Source organism: Apium graveolens, chromosome 10, assembly GCF_009905375.1.
Source record: "Apium graveolens cultivar Ventura chromosome 10, ASM990537v1, whole genome shotgun sequence".
In the NCBI taxonomy this organism is placed as follows: Eukaryota; Viridiplantae; Streptophyta; class Magnoliopsida; order Apiales; family Apiaceae; genus Apium; species Apium graveolens.
Genome location: NC_133656.1, coordinates 22,800,282 through 22,822,789, shown reverse-complemented (window position 1 = coordinate 22,822,789; position 22,508 = coordinate 22,800,282). Strand labels below are relative to the sequence as shown.

The 22,508-nt window shown below is 38.6% G+C and overlaps 1 non-coding gene across 1 annotated transcript; it reads left to right on the top strand.

Moving 5' to 3' along the window:
- Positions 1-21,634: 21,634 nt before the first annotated feature.
- On the top strand, positions 21,635-21,741 carry LOC141694267 (small nucleolar RNA R71). Its single transcript, XR_012563587.1, has one exon. It is a non-coding gene; the product is annotated as a small nucleolar RNA R71 (small nucleolar RNA).
- The last annotated feature ends 767 nt before the right edge of the window (positions 21,742-22,508 follow it).

The window sequence follows — 22,508 nt, the reverse complement described above, 5'->3', positions numbered from 1 at the left end:
TTTTAGTGAGTTATTTAAGTGTAACACGCAAGTGATATAATTCTGTCGACATGTCATTTATAGCATCATCACAATTATCTTTAGAAAGATGTGCTAGATTAGTAGTGATTACCCGATTTCTTGAAGAATTGACCTCTGCTTCATCTGATTTGGCCATTAGGGCTAGATTGACATAACTTGTTTCTTCATCTTCATCAACCGCATCAGCTGCCCAGTCATTTTCTTGAGTGAGGAAAGCCTTTTCATTTTTTTTGAGCAGATGAAAGTATTTCTTTTTGTAATCCACAGAAGGCGCATCCTAACACTTCCATGTGTTGCTGCCATATCAAGAAATAAGTCAAAATCTCTTTTCCACATAACCTGAGGGCGCGCCTTAACCATCCACAGTGGGCGCGCCTTAAGGTTTCAAGAAATCTTTGACCTGTTCATCATGGAAGGCACGCCCTTACCTTTTCATGAAATAGGGCTTTCCTTATCTTTCTTTTGAACATGGAATTCTTGCCCTCATTTCATTTAATTGACCCATTTTTGACCAAGATAATGCTTATACCAAATTTGGGGCATAACAACTACCCCAAATTCCATATGCTATTGAAAATGGGATTGGAATTTTAATCTTTATCGTACTTTACAAAAATTTGAATGGGTTTTTATCCAAAATTAAAGGCACACCCTCTCAATAGGGCACGACCTTCAAAGTTAAAAAGCCACATTTATGGGGAGTAATGGACGACGTGATTGATGTGACATGATAGCTGTCACACTTCTATAATAACCCCAAATTTTGGAAATTTTTGTAATCCCGATGAATAGTTACTTTTTGCTGATTGTTCTGATTAAGAAACATTATTAGACCACCCTATATAGGTATGCATGTTTTAAAATCTTGATATTTAATTTTTAAATACAATTGATTTAAAGTAGAGTTTATGAGCTACATAATACTACGATAGTATTTAGTGATATTTTGCATATCCCCTTATAATAGGGCATACAAGTTGAACATTGTACCTAAACCGGGAGGCTATGTTCCCGAGTATATATTATATACAGTTTTCAAAATTATTGATTGAATAATAATTATTCGATAGTTTTAAATTATAAATAAATATTATTTCGAATATTCATTTAAGATCTTATTTATGATTAAATATTATTAATAAATATTATTTTGATTTTAAAGTTCTGACTCGGAAATATTAATTTCGAATATTCATTCAAGGATTTAACTTTGATTATTTTCTTTAATTATATTCTTTGATCAATGATTATTTTAGGAATATTATTTGAATATTCTTTTAATATTTTCAAATGAGTTTGACAAATGATTCAAATCATCTTTACTCTAAAATGTTTCCGAAAAATGTTTTCAAACTTTACCAAATGATTTTAAAAGTTAGAGCGGATCCCTAAAACCGTTTGCAAATTTAAATCTTTCCTTTAGTTGGGGATTTAAATACCCGCTCAAAATATTGGGGATCCGACTCAACACAAAGGGGATATCTTTTTATTCACAACGAAGTTGCTAGGTGATAAGGAGAGTCCTAATTACTTATCCAACATTCGGGAAGTAATACTTGGAACAAGTTAATCCATTAACAAGCATCGCTTGGGAAATATTGGTGAGTTACCCCTTTCCAACTAGATATGACTTCTTTGTGAAGTTGTATCAACAAGTTCTACTTGGGGAAAGGGGAGATCAACTTTATGTTTCAGGGTCATGGATTTCATCTGAGCTAGGTGTGGCGTAAGTGGCCTAGTGGCGCGGGCCCAGTAATATTTTTATTATTGGGCCTAATGCGCCGGAAAGTTCCGCTGAGATGGTTCATTCCTTAGGATTTTAGGGAGCGGTAGTCAAGTACTTCCGACCTTTCTCCCTTACATATAGGTAATTGGTTGGTTGTGCGATGACTACTGATCATCACATGTCAACTTCTTAGCTTGGCAAACTCCTGTATTGGTTCATCATCCAGGTTGGATGTTTCTACAACACTATCTACAGCACCCCGACATAAAGGCTACGGCTGGGTGACTGATGAGTGTTGGCAGGGTCAAGTGTTCAAAACAATATTTTGATATTGAAGTATCTCGTAACTTCATAATGATCTGAGAATTGAGTTTCCTTGAGAGGATAAAATCCCTCAAGATTTTTTGTGAAAATGATTTATACAAGTTTCATCTTGTAGCTTCGTCTTTATGATGAACTTTTGAAAACCCATTTATACTTTGAACAGAAGTAGTTCAAGTAGTTCTTCTAAAAAGATACAATTATATTGGATTATTTTGTAACTTCATCTTTTAAACTTATATCTAGTAAAGATTATCTTACGCATGACAGATTTTCAGAAAGTTATCTATTAAGATAATTTGCATTATTGATCAAACTATATATATTTTAGTGAGCTGTATTGCCCACTCTTGCTTCATTTATTCATCACATAATAACAGTTAGGAAGGATGGACAAACTCAAGCAAACCCATCACAACAGGGTGGGAAGCGTCCCGCGTCTACTCACTGATATCTTAGCCGCCATTATTGCAGATGTAGATTTATCTGTAGTTTAGGCGTTCAGCTTTTGGGAATCAACTTATGTATAATTATAACTTGTATTGGATAATGGGAAAGAACTGTAAACCTCTTAAGTTATCATTTTGGGTTGTAATAACTTTTAACTTATGGATTCCAATGACCGTTACTTATTTCAATTTCATCTCCGAGACTATAACGTGTTATGGAGTGAGTCTTATTGTGGGGTCACAGTATCCATTTGTTAATTTAATTAAAGTAAATTATTATGAATTGAAATAGAGGTCGTGACTACCTGAATCTCCGACCCCGGATTAGGGGTGTTACATAAATGGTTTTAGAGCCCTGTGTTATAAACCTCAGAAATGATGTGATGACGTAATAATAAATTCACAAAGATAATAAGAAATCTTTCCAAGTTCATAGTCGAGCTACTTAAAGTAGCGCTAACAGTTAAAACCCTTACGGGAATCCTTATAAGTATCATGATAGTAACTTAGCCCGCTTAATGTGTAGGAGCGTGAGGACTCGGACACGGAGATGTACGAGCAGCAGCATGATGATGCTCACCTACGTGCTGAAAATGAGGACAAGCCCCTGGAGGAGCTAGAGGAGGATGTGGAGTATCCAGAGGAGGATGTGGATGACGAGGAGGACCCTTCAGAGGAGACATGTCTAGTTATATACAAGGTTTATGATGATGAGGCCCCTGAGGAGGTCATAGTTGCTGACGATGTTAAGCACCTGTATGATGTAGATGTTAAGGCCCCATTTGAGGAGCCGACTGATGCTATTATGGAGTACACTGGTACCCACCTACCCCAACTCGCTATGGTCAGAACTCTTACACCACCACCACTGCCTATGAGCCCTTATGATGATATTTCTGAGACTTTTACTCCTGAGCCCCTGCAGACTGAGGATGCACCCCCAACAAGGCCAAATACCCCACTCCCCGACCGTGTACAGAGAGAGTCTGCGTTGGTTCATGGATTTATAGTGGATAGGATGAGTTCACGATTGGCCGCTGTTGCGGCCAGGGTGGATAAGGCTTGGAGAGAGTTAGACGCTCTCCGTAGAAGAGAGAGATAGTATATGTGCACTTTATTTGAGGAGAGAGCTGTCATCCCTCGATCTTCAAGGAGTGAGTTGACTAGGATTGAGCTCATGGTTCGCATGAGGATCCGAGGAATTTATAGAGAAAGGCGTGGCAAGGAGTCTCGTAGGGAGTCGGAGTATATTGTCTGGCATACGATGGAGAGAGTGTGGGAGTTGACCCGCTCTCATGTCTGATTCAGGCTTGGTAATGTAGTAGTCTAGTCTTCTAGTTGCAGATGGCCATAGTAGAGTGCCAATTTTCCAGGATAGTTCACTTGTATATAGTTATCCCTTTTCCTGACTAGATGGATAGACTGATGTATTTCACTTTTGGGCAGATTACTGTATAACTATTGTACTTTTGACCAGATCAGACTATGTATTTCTCGTACTATGAATATATTTGTTTACCTTCAGTTCAGTTTAGTTCTTTGGTGATATGATCACTATTTTATCCTTATTATTTTCTTCACTTCTTGCGATTAAAATTGTCTTATCTACATAGAACTGCAACGCCCTCCAAATCAGGGGTCTAGATCTAGGGGTTACTTGCTAATCTCCTATATAATATAAACATGTATAACAATTATGCGACACTATATCTAACCCCTTTACATATATCCAGGATCTTTTCAGGTTGAGGTATGAAGACAAGAACAACACACTATCTTTATTATAAACCAAATTTAAAATCTCATAGAACTCTCTTTATTACAAACCATTATCTAAACAAGTTTTAAACTTAATTCATTTTTATTCAAACTCACACCACATCTATCTACACTACACATGCTCAGGTAGCTCAAAGCTCTCTTCCTGGATCGGGATTAACACTTTTGGTATTAGAAAATCCCGCTACTTGACATGCTTCTTTACCACACGAGTCCGGATAGGTTTCATTCTCTTTCTTGACTGAAAACAAATAAGGTGAATAACAACAAAGGGGGTGAGCCAAAATTTGCTCAACAAGTCCACAATATATAAACAGTATTATGAAAAAGCTAAATGAACCGTTAATCTGATTGTATCGGTAGCTATGTATTTCTGCAAGAGGGAACGAAGGCCACTATCGGCGAGTATCAATAAACTAGACTGGACAAAAATTCGCACCTATATTTGTAGCGCCCGCTAAACCCGGGTTAGAAGTTTGGGGTCCACAACACACACACACATACACACCATATTTAAACATGTTTATGAGAATAATAATATATGCAATGACCCTACATACCATATTTCATGGATCGACGCAGTTTAAAGTATGACCACAAGCCACAACCTTATTTATTACAACATTCCAAATCCCAGTATATTTATCTTACAACGGAAGTAAACTTTACTACAAACAATCAACACAAACTAAACCAGCACCATCTGCTAGCTTATTCCATCTCAACCTGGATACCTAGCTCGCACACTTGTCTGGGAATTCTCACTACCACCAGTTTCCTTTTTCACTGGAAATAATGTAAACAAATTTGCAAGAGTGAGCTAACTAGCTCAGCAAGTCACAATGACAACACTGAGGTTAAACAATGATCAATTGAAATGGTATAAGGAATCAGGTTTTTGATAAGCAATGATTAGAATTGGATATTCACTTTTATTTTAAAAACCAAGGTTAGGCTGTTGATCAGTCACGTACTAACCCCGACCAAGGCTACCAGCTTTGCTCTCATTACTGGATCCAAGGCACACATTGGCCTATTATGACCACAAATCTGGTCCGACCACGAATCTGGTCCATATTTAAAAAACAATCCAATTCCGGAATAACAATATGATAAATAATGTAAATCAATAAGCTGAATCATAAATAATATTTATCTCGAAGCGTAGGGTGATTGGCCTTCGATCAAAGGAAGAATCAGAAAGTAGAATACCTAGGAATCAATGGTTACAAGGATTGGTCTTCTATTATACAAAGCACAAAGGTTCGAATGTTGAACAATTCCATATCAAGAATCAATATGTGGTAGATATGTATTTGTGGAGTAGTATCGTATATATGTGGTTCGTATCTGAGATTTCAACAATTAGTGGTTTCCAAAGAACAAGGCTTATGGCTCAAGATCAATAAGAATCAGGGTTTAGGGTTAAGTACTTCAAAGTACTTATAATGTAGAATAAGAACTATTTCTAACACTTGCAATATAATCAAAAAGAATAAGAACACTTGCCTTATTAATCCGCTTTTACTTTACTAGCATTTGTCAATTGGTTCCCACTCACTAAGTACCTGCTTTCCCTTTCTACGTCTCGTTTCCTCTATTAAACATTACATGTACTTATCAATACTCATTCTCATCTCGTTCTATTCGTTACAAGCTTCTAACTACCCTTCGTTTCACCCAAATCCGACGTACGGATTGAAAGTTACAGCAAAAACAATCAAACAATGCACATACTGTCATATTGTACAACAATTGGATCACACATAACACATAACACGTAAGATATTCAATTATAATAATTATTCAAAGAAGATTCGGGGTTAAAATGATTTTCCGGGTATTTAATATGAATTTTTAAACATTATTCGGAATTAAAACAGGTCTCCGAATCATTCTATAATTTAATAATAAGGTACAAACACCCGAATTTCATAATAATTATCGAGCTTTGAAAATAATTTTAAATAATAATTTAAAGCTCGAAACTATTTTTCAGAATTTTTAAATTAAAAAAATAAATAAATATATCAATTAAAATTAATTATTAATTATTTAAATTAATTAATCAATTAATATTAATCGATTATTTAAAATAATTAAAAACTAATTAAAATTATTTAATAAAATAAGTTAGATTTATTTTTGAATAAATAAATAATTAAAAAAAAATTAGAATTTAAAATAATTAAATAAACAATTTTCTGATTTTTTCTAAAATAACAGAATATAATTTTTGAAATATTTTTAAACAGCAGGGGCCAAAATGAAAGATTTGTAAAGTTTAAGGTTTAAAATGAAAAAAAAAAAGAAAAGAAGTTGGTGAACAAACTGAAGTTTGGCACCGTCTTCTTCAATCATCACCGGAAACCGCCATTGACGGTGAACCGAGCTTTTTCGGTAAAGTCGTTCGGTTACCAGAATATCACGATTAACCCCCTTTTCACCAGGAACTTGATGATGGCCTCGAAACGTCCAGAAATGCAACTAAACGGCCGGAAAATGGAGTTGAAGCTTCGCCGCCGACGAGCTTCCCCAGATTCCGGCCTCCAAAATTGAATTCGTTAACATGATTCGACTGCTCAGGATGCGATCTATTTAATAGTACTACTCAATCATTCCCATAATTAATAGAATTAAAAACCCCAATTTCGGTTTAGAACAGTCAAACTATTAAAACCCTAATTTTAAATTTTCCAGAATCAAACATCAATTTCTATATGTTATTGAACTCCAAATTAGTCATATAATATACCAAAATGACCAGGAAGAAAAGATCTACATGATTCTACCATCAAATCATATCAACAACATCAAGAACAAATGTTCATAATTTAATCTTTAAATAATTCAAAATATAATAAATAAATAAGAAAAATACCTTGATTTCTTCACAAAAATAGTTGATTGATTCAGAAAGGTCTTTTCATGAGCTTCGATTTCTATAGCACGCTTAAATCGGAGTTCGATAACGCATTCATTTATGTTTTTGATTTTCAAGAACGTAACGTTTAGTTAGGGTTTTCTTTGTATTTCACTGGATTTTACTAACTGATTATGATTATATGAATAAAATGAAATAATAAAAGGGCTATATATATTTATAAAATATTGGATCGTGTTGGATCATATTGGATCGATAAATTAGTTGTTTAGCCGCTAAGTAACTGCAAAAATGATCCGTTTTGATACCCTTATTGGATAATTATCCAAACCGGGCTTCTTATAAAACACTTTATACGAAAATAATATAATAATATCCCGTCTTTCGAGAATACTGGTTTTGTTGCTTTATCGAAATGATTATCGTATCGAAAATTGTGTGTCGGGCCGCGCACGGGTCAAACCGTAATCCGAATTGAAAAAGTCAAAATACGGAAAATGTCCGTAATTACCAGATTAGGTTAGAATGGAGTTTTCGGAAGAGTTTTGGGTTGTAAAAATGTAAAAACGGTTGAGGTTGAACTATTCCTGTTGATTATTCAGAAAATAATTATTAAATCTATAAATTATTATAAAATCATATAATACTCCAAAAATTACCAGAAAAATACCTTAATTATCTATATTTTATTCTGGACATAATAAAATTAACATACCTAGACTTTACCACATATAAACATCCACATATCAACACTAATCATTAGATAATTCACAAATAATTACATAATAAACACATAATAATCATTTATTGATAAAAACAATTACACGTTATATCCCGAATATTACATCCTTCCCCCTTAAAAGGATTCTGTCCTCAGAATCTCCTATGTAAACAGATGAGGGTACTTTTCTCGCGTATCACTTTCTAATTTCCAGGTTGACTCTTCAACCTTTGGGTTTCTCCACAATACTCTTACTAGCTTTACAACTTTATTTCTCAATATCTTTTCTTGCTTTTCTAGAATCTCTATTGGATTCTTTACATATGATAAATCTGCCTGAAGTTCTATCGGCTTATACTCAATTATATGCTTAGAATCTGGATTATACTTATTAAGCATCAATACATGAAAGACATTATAAATATGCTCCATATATGAGGGTAATGCCAATTCATATGCTACCTTGCCGACATGTTTCAAAATTTCAAAAGGTCCAACGTATCCAGGACTCAGCTTTCCTTTCTTTCCGAATCTCGATAATCCTTTCCACGGTGACACTTTCAGTAACACTTGATCTCCTCCTTCGAATTCCACATCTTTTCTGGAATGATCTGCATATTTCCTTTGACGATCTTGTGCTGCAATTAGCCTTTTTTGGATGACTTCCATAACTTCTTTTGTCTGTTGCACCAATTCGGGTCCCAGTATTTTACATTCTCCAACTCCGTCCCAATATACAGGTGATCGACATTTACATCCATAAAGAGCTTCATAGGGAGGCATTCCCATACTGGCATGATAACTATTATTATAAGCAAATTCCACTAAGGGCAAATGCTCATTCCAATTTCCTTTGAAATCAATGCCACACATACATAACATGTCTTCAATTGTTTGGATTGTTCTCTCGATTTGACCGTCGGTCTGCAGATGATAAGTCGTACTCATGTTTTACTTAGTTCCCAAACATTTTTGAAAACTTCTCCAGAATCTTGAATTAAATCATGGATCTCGATCTGACACAATAGACACAGGGACTCCATGACACACTACTATTTCCTTCAAATACTTGTGAACCAACTTATCCAGTGGATAAATTGGACTGAAACGGGGTTTGTATTTCATTGATAGGCAAGAAATGCACTGATTTGGTTAGTCGGTCCACTAGAACCGAAATAGCATCATGGTTCACTTTCATCCTTGGTAAGCCTACTATAAAATCCATAACAATGTGTTCCCATTTCCATTCCGGAATCTCTAGTGGTTTTAATAATTCACTTGCTCTCTGGTGCTCTACCTTGACCTTCTGACACGTATAACATTTGTTCACCCATTCCACAATTTTTCTTTTCATGTCTAGCCACCAATAATTCTCTTTTAAATCTCTGTACATCTTAGTACTTCCTGGATGGATTGAATACCTTGAGTTGTGAGCTTCTTGTAGAATTTCATTCTTCAATTCTGTCACGGGAGGAATCTAAATTCTGGAAGAAAATCTGAGAATACCTTGATCGTCTTTCTGAGTGCGTAATTCTTCTCCTACCAAACTATTGATATCTTGTTCCATTATTTCCTCTTGACATTTTCTTATCTTCTCTAGCAATTATGGTTGAAATGTCATACTATACATATTTGCTTCATTAGGCTTGCAAATCCTGACTTCTAGTTCCAATTTCTAAAATTCCTTGTATAACTCTTCAGGTACTGTTAACACGTTCAATCTTTCCTTTCTGCTTAATGCATCTGCCACCATATTCGCTTTTCCTGGATGATAGTTAATCATGCAATCATAGTCCTTGATCAGCTCCAACCATCTTCTCTCTCTCATGTTAAGCTCCTTTTGCGTGAGTATGTACTTTAAACTTTTGTGATCCGTATAGATCTCGCTTTTTAATATAGATAATATCTCCAAATCTTCAAGGCGAATACTTTTGGTGCTAGTTCCAAGTCATGAGTAGGATACTTCTGGTCATGAAGTTTTAGTAGTCTAGATGCATATGCAATGACTTTATCATGCTGCATCAAACACAACGTAATCCCTTATGAGAAGCATCACTATAGATTAGAAATTCCCTTGATCATCTGGAAGTGACAAAACATGTGCCGTGATTAACCTCTTCTTCAGTTCATGGAAACTTTCTTCACATTTCTCATTCCATATAAACTTCTCATTTTTCTGGGTAAACTTCATCAAAGGCGTCGCAATCCTTGAGAAATCTTCGGTAATATCCCTCTAATCCCAAGAAACTTCTCACCTCTGTTGGTGTTTTGGCCTTTCCCAATTTGTAATTGCTTCAATCTTCACTGGGTCCACTTTGATTCCTTCATTACTCACTACGTGCCCAAAGAATTGAACTTCTTTTAACCAAAATTCGTACTTTGAAAACTTTGTATACAACTTTTTCTTTCTTAAAATTTCCAAAGATATCCTTATATGCTCCCACGATCTTCCGTTGACTTTGAGTAGATCAAAATATCATCAATAAACACAATTAAAAACTTGTCCAAATATTCCTTAAAAATTTTATTCATCAAGTCCATAAATGCTGCTGGGGAATTGGTTAATCCAAAAGACATTACTAAAAATTCATAATGACCGTACCTTGTTTTGAAAGCTGTCTTTGGTATATCTTCGGGGTTAATCCTCAATTGGTGATATCCAGATCTCAAATTAATCTTAGAGAAATACTTAGCTCCTTTTAGCTGGTCAAACAAATCATCGATTCGAGGTAACGGATACTTATTCATAATCATAAGCTTGTTCAGTTTTTATTACTCGATACATAACCTCATACTTCCGTCTTTCTTCTTAACAAATAGTACCGGTGCACCCTATGGGGATACACTGGGTCGAATAACTACTTTCTCTAACAGCTCCTGCAATTGCTTTTCTAGTTCCTTCATTTCAACAGGCGCCATTCTGTACGGGGCTTTAGATACTGGTCCCGTTCCAGGTGCTAAGTTGATCATAAACTCAATTTCTGTATCTGAAGGAAGTCTTGGTAATTCGTCTGTAAATACGTCTGAAAATTCATTTACCACTAGAATGTCTTCCATATTTGCTGGCTCCTGACTTCTATCTATCACATATGCAATGAAGTGCTCGCATCCTTGTTGCAATAACTTCATGGCTTGAATTATCATCAAGAACTTCTTCGCTTGCCTCTAACCTTTAAACGTCACCACTTTCTCGTCTAGTGTCTTCATGATTACCTTCTTATTATGATAATCTATCTGAGCATCGTGCTTAGATAGCCAGTCCATTCCTAGGATAATGTGAAATTCTCCTAACTTAAATGGTATCAAGTTAGCATCAAACTTATTGCCAGAAATCTCAATCTCACAGCTCTTACACACTTGGTTAATAGGTACACGTTCCTGATTTGCTAATTCTACCGTCATAATCTCACATAACAATTCAATTGGACAATTCAAAAACAGAGATTAGAAGGAGTTATCATTCTAGATATTCTTGACAGAGAATGAGAACAAGAATATCCATTTGTTTTTAAAAGAAATAAATGATCGAGTTGCTCCCGAATCTATCAACATTTTAGCACTTGAAGAATTCAGAGTAAGCGTACCTGCCACAACATCAGTGTCTATGATAGCATATTTCACAAATATGTCATAAACTCTAGCTCTGGGAGGTTCATTCACTGTTGGAGGGGCTCCCATGATTTACAATATATTATTGACTAGAACTGGTGCTTTGCAATCCCTGGCTATGTGTTCTGGCTTTCCACACTTGAAACACATATACCCAATTGCTCGAACTTTGCCTGCCTAATTTTTGGTAGGCTGCTCCTTGTTGACTGGCTCCCTGACTGGCTGATTACGACACTCCCTCGAATAGTTCCCCCTCTTGTTGCATCTGTAGCAGACCACATTTAACTTTTTGCAAATTCTACCATGCTTCTTCCCGCAGACTTGGCAATCTTGTATAGCTAGCCTCTACTGGATTAGCTAATTCCCAGTGGCTGGATGGTTACCTTGGCCTCTGGTATCTGTATTCTGTCTGTTAAAATTCCTTCCTGGCTGGAACTTTACTTTCTTATGATTGAAATTTGGAAACTTCCCTGCTTGAGACTATCCTTCACTCCCTTCAAACTTCCTCTTTTTACTTTTCTTCTCTTTCTGAGACATTTCACTTTCTGTCTCAACAATAATAGCCTTCTACACAACTCCTGCATACGTGTCCAATTCAAATATGGCCACCTTCCCTCGGATCCATGGCTTGAGTCCTTGCTGAAACCTCTTAGCCTTCTTCCTATTAGTGTCCACATAGGATGGCACAAACCTAGACAATTCCTCAAACTTACTTTCATAATCTGCCATTGAAATATTCCCCTGCTTGAGCTCCAGAAATTTCAATTCTATTTGATCCTGAACAAACTGAGGAAAATACTTCTCTAGAAACAATTCCTTGAATCTCTCCCACATAACATTATATATACCTTCCAACACTTTAACAGTTTCCCACTAGTAGGTGGCTTCATTCTTCAGAGTGTAACTTACAAACTCGGTCTTCTGCTCCTCTATCACTTTAACTAAGGAAAAAGCCTTCTCAAATTCCTTCAACCAGACTCTTGCCTCAATAGGATCTATCGAACCCTTAAACTCTGGTGGGTTCACCTCCTTAAAGGTCTTAAAGGTTACCAGAGGATTAGTCTGTCTCTGCTATTGTTGAGTAATGTGGACTGTCTATTGTTAGGGCGAAAACACGCACTAATATTCACGCAAGTATACGCGTTCGCAAGTAATATAGAATACTTTCTAGTTCATTCCCTCAGAGACTCAGACTAAATTATTGTCTAATTAAACTTACTCACCAATGTATGATTACTTCTCAATGTTAAGATAATAACACTTAAGATTGTTGATTAAATATTAACTATAATTAACTACTCAGTTACCACTTAACTAACACTTCAATTTATCAATAATAAAACACTCATGAGATCACAACTTCATTATTACTTCCTTCTATAGCCATTGTTATTACCTTTAGCATGTGACAGTGATGATATTAATCGAATAACACGAAACTGATAAAAGCCAACTTTCATTGTACTAATACCATTCTACCAAGCATCCACAATAAAAATAGAAGTTGAATAGTCATCAATTATGTTGAGTTCCTATATGTCTACAGAAATTGACAACACAACGATTTAAGCACAAGTTATTCCTTTTGATTACATAGGACAAATAAAACTGTTAGAGTTACCCATTAATCATGCTCAACGTACATGAACCTATGCTAGCATGGCAAGTTCTAAATCTCAAGATCCACCGTCGCTTCACAAGAGATTAACACCCTATCTTATATGTTCGCGACGCACATAAGACGAATACGCACAACCAATACTAGATATCATGCAATCATCACACACTAAAGTATTAAACAATTAACTAAAGAATTCCATAATAAATCCGTTGCAACCCCATGATCACGATTAGCCTATAATAGAACTTATCGCCATCATGGGTTCATATGAAATCATGACAAACAAACACAAGAAAATAATAAATAAACTAATTATATTAAAACAGAGTACGTCACAAGAGTAAATAAGTCAAAGCAAGAAAACTAGCGTCCAACGTTACAACGAAACAAGAATCACAAGAATATATGCTTCCTCTTCGTTGCAGTGTGCTAAATCGGTCTTCTTCCTTATCTCCTTCGCTTCTTGCGTAAAACACAATCTAAAACATAATCCCCTTAATACTCTCTGTGACAACATCTCAAATCTACCTATATAATAGTCCCATAAAACTCAGATTACATAGAAGTTGGAAGCCAAACAGAAGTAGAAGTCTAAAATAATTTATCTTTTCCTCCGACCCTGCGCGGCCGCTCAGCATAGCTGCGCGGGCGCGCAGGTTGCTGCGCGGGCGCGCAGGTTGCTGCGCGGCCGCTCAGCATTGTTGCGCGGGCGCGCAGGCCTCTACTGGAAAAAATCCAGGTTTGCTCCGTTTCTTCGCCGTAATCTGCCCATTCCTTTCCTCTCGCAATGGTGAACACATGCCAAGGCTTATTCTTGATGATTCCTCCCCCGAAATGCAACTAATACCCTGAAATGCATAAACACTAGAAAAACGCATGAAATACATAAAATACTTGATTTCAAGACACCAATTTAAGCCATTTAAAGACGTTCTAAGTGGTATAAAATGCCACTTATCACACCCCCAAACTTAAATCGATGCTTGTCCTCAAGCGTCACAGACTCAAAAACAAATAAAAATATGCATGAATGCAATCTATATGAAAATGCAACGATCCCCCTTACTACAATTAACCAACCAAATTGTCCCATCTCAACGAATGCAGTTAGACAACTAAAGATCAATAAACTCATGCAAACAGATATACAGCCAGAAACGTGGTATGTGCAAATGCTTAACAGATATGCTTCAGAACTAGACCAATTACTATGACTAGACTATCCTCAAGGCAATCCTACGATTATACAAAGAATAAAAAATCTAGGCACAAAGTGATATACAACACTACAAGAACTCTGGAGCTTACTATGGAATCGTGCTTTTTATTTACAACTCAAATGCTTATTTGACCGTGCAATGAGTGAGGTCCACAAAAGACTTTTACAATGGTATCCATGTAACGAGCGTTAGGTTAGCGGATCCCAGACTCTAAAAGCCTTAGGTCACTAGGCACAAAGTCCCCTAAGAACTTAATAACTCGAATACCAAAGAGCCCACTCTTGATCAATTATGCCAAAATTTTTTTTTTTTATAACTTCTGAGCAAGTGCGTTTCGCTCCATCTTGCTCAACCCTAGACTACTCGCAACATATGCGAGCCGGCTACTAGCCATTTGACGCCTAGCCACAACTAGCAACAACTTCCATATTTTTTTTTTCTCCAAAATTTTTTCTTTTTTCATGTCTTTATCACTAAGAATCTATAATCGAATTCTAAGCATAATAAGTAGATTGACCTTGAAAACAACCAACTCATAACAACAATCTAGCCCTTACGCATTCTTTAAGACTTAGTGGACTTACAATTGTTTCTAGCATGCATATCAACCTACACAACTTAATATCACTTTAATGCTATCACTACACTCGCATCAATATCACAATTCAGTTGATAACTTATTGCAAAAGGGATCATCGCAAATGCGTGAGCTACATGACATTCATAAAAAAAACTAAATGGCATAAATTATGCAACTATATGAACTAAACTATCATGAATATGCAACTAAATGACACACACACAATATTCCTTAACTACCACCCCCAAACTAAAAATCTTCACTGTCCTCAGTGAAAGTAGTAGAAAGGAACACAGGGTATACCTACTCGGAGTCATCATCATCATCACCCTCAGTGGGTGGAGTATCAGGCGGTGGATATGCAGAGTCCTCACCAAAAACTGGCCACTGGATATCAGCTCCAAGGCCTCGAAAAGCAGTCCCTAACGCAAGGGTGAGCTCCTGAGCAAACCTGCTCTACGTCTCATACATGGCATCCATCCGCCGTGAAAGCCTCCTATACTGGGCATCACCCATCCCAGCACCCTCCTGAGCTCTCGAAGAACCAGCCTCACCACGCCCTGGCCTAGCCATAGTAGCACCTCATGCTGGACGCCCTCCTGGAAGATGATAACCCAGCCCATGCTCCTCAGGCTCACCACCGGTCCACTCCTGCATCCCATTCAGAGTGCCAGAATCTATCGGAGCTGCTGGCAAATGCAACTGCTCATGAGCCGGCCAGTTCACTCCCACTGCTCGGCATAGCTTCGTAACCGTGGATGCATAAGGGATGTTAATATGCTTTGCTCCCGTCAAAAACTTTAGAATTCCTTGGTAGATAAACTCACCAAGGTCCACATAGTATTCCTCATTCAGAATTCCCCACAACAGCTGTGCTCTCTCAACTGTGACCTCGTGTGCATGCGAAGAAGGCAAAATATTAACACATATAAATGCATTCCATGCACGGGCATACCTGTTCATGGCGATCGCCGGAAAGTGACGATACTCATTATTGGCTGGACTGCGGTTCCAAACTGTGCCCGGTCGACAGAGAGTCACACAAATCAAATCCAAGTCAAAATCCTCAGCAGTCTTTTCATTCCAGTTCTCCTCCTCGGGCTTCATCTCTCGCTGTCCAATCACACGGCAAATCACCGCAGGATGATAATCAACCGTCAGCCCACGGACTACAGAAAACCCATTCTTTTCAGCCTTCGCGTTCGCGTAGAACTCGCGAACAACGCTCATCGGTACTGCTTCGGGTGACTCACAAAAAGCTATCCACCCCTTCTCTGCAATCATGGGTAACAACTCACCATCCCTCCCTGATGGTAAACACCCCCTCTCCTTCAGAATCGGCTTCCCCAACAGCCTAGTGTACTCCTCCTCCGCAGCTCTGTCAGTTAACCGAGGCCTTGCAGCAGTACCCCTCGATGAATCAGCAGTAGGAACTGTGCTGCTGCTGTCAATAGTGCGTGCTCTCTTGGGTGCCATTGATTCGTGAATAAAAGTGTGTAAGAACTGATTTTTGATGTTTGTGAGAGGGTTTAAGTGTAGGAAGTTTTGTGGGAGATATGTAGGATAGGTGTATGTATATATAGGGTGTGGATTAGATTAGGGTTTGGGAATTAAGGGATACAATGGTGGGGTAGTGGGAACAATTCGTGGGTTTATGGGCTAAAACTGTTTTTGTGTTTTTGTTTGTTTTTTTTTTTCTGAACTGTAAAAAATTTTCTGGAACTCGACCCCTGCGCGGCCGCTCAGCATTTCTGCGCGGGCACGCAGCAAGCTGCGCGGCCGCTCAGCATAGCTGTGCGGGCGCGCAGAGGGTCTCTGGAAAAAAAAAAATTCCAGCCCCTGTTTTCTTATTTTTTTGTGTTTTTGGATAGGTTATTAACTTCTAAGGGTTCTTGTAACAACAATTCATGGGTTGCCTCCCACGCAGCGCTTCTTTTTCATCATTAGCTTGACGTTCCGTACCTTTCTCAAGTAGTCAACAAAATGGCACTAACCACCTCTCGGTTTGCCATGTCCCCATAGTAGTGCTTCAACCGCTGACCGTTAACCTTGAATGCTTGGTCCGAATCATTCTCAAAAATTTCCACCGCTCCATGTGGAAACACAGTTTTGACAATAAAAGGTCCAGACCACCTTGATTTCAACTTCCCAGGAAAAAGTCGGAGCCGAGAGTTGAATAAAAGAACTTGTTGCGCTGGCACAAATAACTTAGGATGTAGCTTCCTATCGTGCCACCTCTTCACCTTTTCCTTATACATTTTGTTATTCTCGTACGCTTGAAGTCAAAATTCATCAAGTTCATTAAGCTGAAGCATTCTTTTCTTACCAGCTGCATCTAAATCCAGGTTCAACTTCTTCAATGCCCAGTAGGCCTTATGCTCAAGCTCCGCCGGTAGATGACATCCCTTACCGTACACCAACTGAAACGGTGACATTCCAAGTGGAGTTTTGTATGTTGTTCTGTAAGCCTAAACAGCTTCATCGAGCTGTAAAGACCAATCCTTCCTTGATGGACAAACAACCTTCTCTAGAATGCGCTTTATCTCTCTGTTAGACACTTCCGCTTGAACATTTGTTTGTGGATGATAGGCAGTAGCTACTCGATGATTCACATTATATCGCTGCATCATAGAAGTGAACTTACGGTTGCAAAAATGCGATCCTTCATCACTTATGATTACTCGAGGTGTTCCAAACCTTGTGAAAATTTGCTTATGAAGAAAATTTAGCACTACCTTTGCATCATTTGTCGGTAAAGCTTTAACTTCGACCCATTTTGAGACATAATCGACTGCCAGCAAGATGTACTGATTATTGCAAGACGCGATAAAAGGCCCCATGAAATCGATTCCCCACACATCAAAGACCTCGACTTCAAGCATCACATTTAATGGCATCTCATCCTTCCTTGACAAATTTCCCACTCTTTGGCAACGATCACACCTTAAAACAAACTGATGAGCATCCTTGAACAAAGTAGGCCAGAAAAAACCTGCTTGCAGAATACGAGCTACCGTCTTCTCACCTCCATAGTGTCCACCATAAACCGTGGAATGGCAGTCTCGTAATATCCCCTCCGTCTCACAGAACGGGATACATCTCCTGATGATCTGGTCAGCTCCCTGTCTAAACAAATATGGTTCATCCCACATATACCACTTCACCTCATGCAGAAACTTCTTCTTTTGAGCGGATGTCAAATTAGGAGGCATTATATTGCTGATGAGATAGTTTACAATATCTGCAAACCATGGTTCTTCCTCCTGAATTGCAAACAACTGCTCATCCGGAAAAGATTCATTGATTAACGTCCTATCTTGTGAAGTAGAATCGGGATTCTCCAACCTAGAGAAATGGTCAGCTACTTGATTCTCAGTACCTTTTCTATCTTTGATTTCTAACTCAAATTCCTGAAGTAAAAGCACCCAGCGAATGAGTCTCGGCTTCGAATCCTTCTTAGAAACCAGATAGCGAATAGCTGCATGATCAGTGAATACTGTTACTTTCGTACCAAGCAGATAAGATCGAAATTTCTCAAAGCCAAAGACTATAGCCAAAAGCTCCTTCTCAGCAGTGGTGTAGTTCAATTGGGCACCATTTAAAGTCTTACTCGTATAGTAGACCACATGGAAGAGATTTTTCTTGTGCTGTCCCAGAACTGCACCTACCGCATAATCACTCGCATCACACATCATTTCAAACGGGTCTTTCCAATCTGGTGCTGTAATAACTGGTGCAGTGATCAAACTCTTCTTGAGAGTCTTGAATGCTGCCAAACATTCATCATCAAATTTGAACGGCACATCTTTCTCAAGCAAATTGCACAACGGCTTAGATATCTTTGAAAAGTCCTTGATGAATCGCCGATAAAAACCCACATGACCAAGAAAACTACGGATTCCTTTCACAGAATTAGGTGGGGGAAGATTTTCAATGACTCCCACCTTGGCCTTGTCCACCTCCAGACCCTTGCTAGAGACCTTATGCCCAAGGATAATGCCTTCACGCACCATAAAATGACATTTCTCCCAATTAAGCACCAAATTAGTTTCCACGCATCTTTTGAGTACGGCGCGCAGATTATTCAAACATTCATCATATGAGTGTCCAAAGACGGAGAAGTCATCCATGAACACTTCGACGTTATTTCCAATCATGTCAGAGAATATAGCCATCATACATCTCTGAAAGGTGGCCGGGGCGCCACATAACCCAAACGAAACTCTGCGAAAAGCAAATGTGCCAAATGGACAAGTGAAGGTAGTCTTTTCCTGATCCTCTGGTGCAATACAAATCTGATTATACCCGGAATAACCATCCAGAAGATAAAAATACTCATGACCCGCTAATCTGTCAAGCATTTGATCAATAAATGGAAGGGGGAAGTGATCCTTCCTTGTGGCTTTGTTCAATTTTCTATAATCCATGCATACTCTCCATCCTGTAACTGTTCGAGTAGGGATGAGCTCATTCTTTTCATTTGCGACCACAGTGATACCTCCCTTCTTAGGTACACATTGTACGGGGCTCACCCACGAGCTGTCAGAAATAGGATAAATGATGCCTGCATCTAGCCATTTCAGAATTTCTTTCTTCACCACCTCCTTCATGATGGGGTTCAGTCTTCGCTGTTGTTCCACAGTTGGCTTACTACCTTCCTCTAGCAGAATTTTATGCATACAATATGAAGGACTTATCCCCTTGATGTCTGCTATGGTCCATCTAATAGCCGATTTGAATTCTCTCAAAATCCTTAAGAGCTTGTCTTCCTCACTACCTGAAAGGTCAGATGAAATAATAACAGGTAACGTAGATGAATCACCTAAAAAAGCATACCTCAAGTGTTCAGGTAATGGTTTGAGCTCCAAGGTAGGTGCTTCCTCTATTGATGGTTTGAGCTTCCCTTCAGCATTCTTAAGGTCAGAAGTACCAAGAGATTCAAATGGTATGTCCAACTTTCGCTTCCATGGAGAAGCGTTCAGATATTGTAATTGCTCGTTGCTATCTTCATCATCGCTGTCAAAATCCCCCAATAAGGTCTTTTCCAATGCATCAGACATTAGCATGTGATCGAGTTCCGAAGTAACCGCAGAATCAATCACATCCACTTTTTTAAGCACTCCTCATCTTCTGTAGGGAATTTCATTGCCTTGAATACGTTGAAGGTCACATCCTGATCTTGGACCCGCATAGTAAGTTCCTCTTTTTGCACATCTATCAAGGTACAGCCAGTAGCCAAGAAAGGCCTCCCCAAGATTATGGGAATCTTCTTATCTTCCTCAAAATCCAGAATAACAAAATCTGCTGGAAAGAAGAGCTTATCCACTTTGACGAGCACATCCTCAACTATGCCCCTTGGGTAAGTAATGGAACGGTCAGCCAATTGTAGCGACATGTATGTGGGTTTTGGATCAGGCAGGTCCAGCTTTTTAAAGATCGACAACGGCATCAGATTAATGCTTGCTCCCAAATCATAAGGGCACTTGTCAAAAGTTAGATTGCAAATTGTGCAAGGAATGGTGAAGCTTCCTGGATCTTTCAGTTTTGGTGGTAACTTTTGTTGCAAAACAGCGCTGCATTCTTCCGTGAGAGCAACGGTTTCAAGGTCATCCAGTTTCACCTTCCTTGAAAGAATAGTCTTCATAAACTTCGCATAACTAGGCATTTGTTCCAGAGCCTCAGCGAAAGGTATATTGATGTGAAGTTTCTTGAACACCTCCAGAAACTTCCCGAACTGTCTATCCAGCTTTTGTTGCTGCAATCTCTTAGGAAAAGGTGGTAGAGGATAGAGTTGTTTCTCCCCTGTATTAGCCTCAGGCAGAGTGTGTTCAACAGTAGTCTTCCTTGGTTCCGCCGCTTCCTCCTTTTGCTTAGATTCTTCTTCTCTAATTTCAGCTTCGACTTCCTTTCCTTTTCAGCATCAGCTACTTTTCCAGACCATAAGGTAATAGCCTTGACTTGCTCTTTAGCTTCCTTCCTGCCTGGTACTTCTGTGTCACTGGGAAGAGTGCCAGGTTGATGATTGAGCACTGCATTGGCTAATTGACCGATTTGATTTTCCAAGGTCTTGATAGAAACCGCCTGACTCTTGCACAACAGCTTAAGTTCCTCAAAATCAGCACTAATGGGTGCAGCTGTACTTCCCTGTTGAGGATATGATTGCCTTGTAGCATACTGCTGTGGTTGTTGGAATCCAGGTAGGTTGAACTGTTTACTCACTCCTTGCTGATATGGTGGTTGAATAGCATTCTGATTATTCCCCCAGCTAAAATTTGGATGATTTCTGTTATTAGGATGATAGGTCACTGGCACAGGCTGCTGTTGTCGCTGATAATTATTCACATACTGAACAGATTCGTTGACAAGAGAACACTGATCTGTAGCATGAGAACCTGCACAAAGCTCACAAACCATAGCTATTTGATTAACTCCATATGTAGCCAGAGAATCAACCTTCATTGATAGCGCTTGGAGCTGGGCTGCAATAGCGGTGGCTGCATCAACTTCCAGAATACCTGCTACCTTGCCTGACGTCATCCTCTGAGTTGGGTTTTGATGCTCATTTGCAGCCATCGTCTCTATAAGATTATACGCCTCAGTATAGCTTTTAGCCCATAAGGCTCCTCCAGCTGCTGCATCGAGCATGGGCCGAGATTGGGCCCCCAAACCATTATAGAAACCAGTGATCACCATCCAATCCGGCATTCCATGATGTGGACATTTTCTCAACATTTCCTTGTAGCGTTCCCAAGCCTCGCACATAGATTCTGTAGGTTGTTGCGCAAACTGAGTAAGAGCACTCCTCATAGCGGCAGTCTTTGCCATTGGATAAAACTTCACCAGAAACTTTTGCGCAAGATCTTGCCACGTAGTGATGGACCCAGCTAGTTCAGAATGTAACCAGTCTTTAGCCTTATCCCTCAGTGAGAATGGGAAAAGCCTCAACTTGATAGCCTCATCAGTCACGCCATTATACTTAAAAGTGCTGCAGATCTCGACAAAATTCCTTATGTGCATGTTGGGGTCTTCAGTTGCCGATCCTCCAAAAGAAACAGAATTTTGCACCATCTGAATAGTGCCCGGCTTGATTTCAAAGGTGTTAGCTTGAATAGCCGGATGAAGGATGCTTGACTGAATGTCATCAATTTTAGGCCGAGAAAAATCCATAAGAGCTGGATCAGCTTGAACAATACGATCTCCCATGTTTACTGGTTCTTTCTGCTCAGTTCCTGAATCCGAATCCTCAAAATCTAACTTCTCCGGAATATCAAGAACTTCGTCTGTCTCCTCAGCTGTATCTAAAGTCCTCTTGCGAGCACGAGAATGAGTTTGCATAAACGCTTGCTAAAGTACCTGAAACACAACCGAAAAGAGTAAGTAACTACTACGTCCTAATCACTGAGTCCTAATGACCAATGATGGTAAGTACATAAACTAAACAAATACGCCGAGTCCCCGGCGGCGGCGCCAAAAACTTGTTAGGGCGAAAACATGCACTAATATTCACGCAAGTATACGCGTTCGCAAGTAATATAGAATACTTTCTAGTTCGTTCCCTCAGAGACTTAGACTAAATT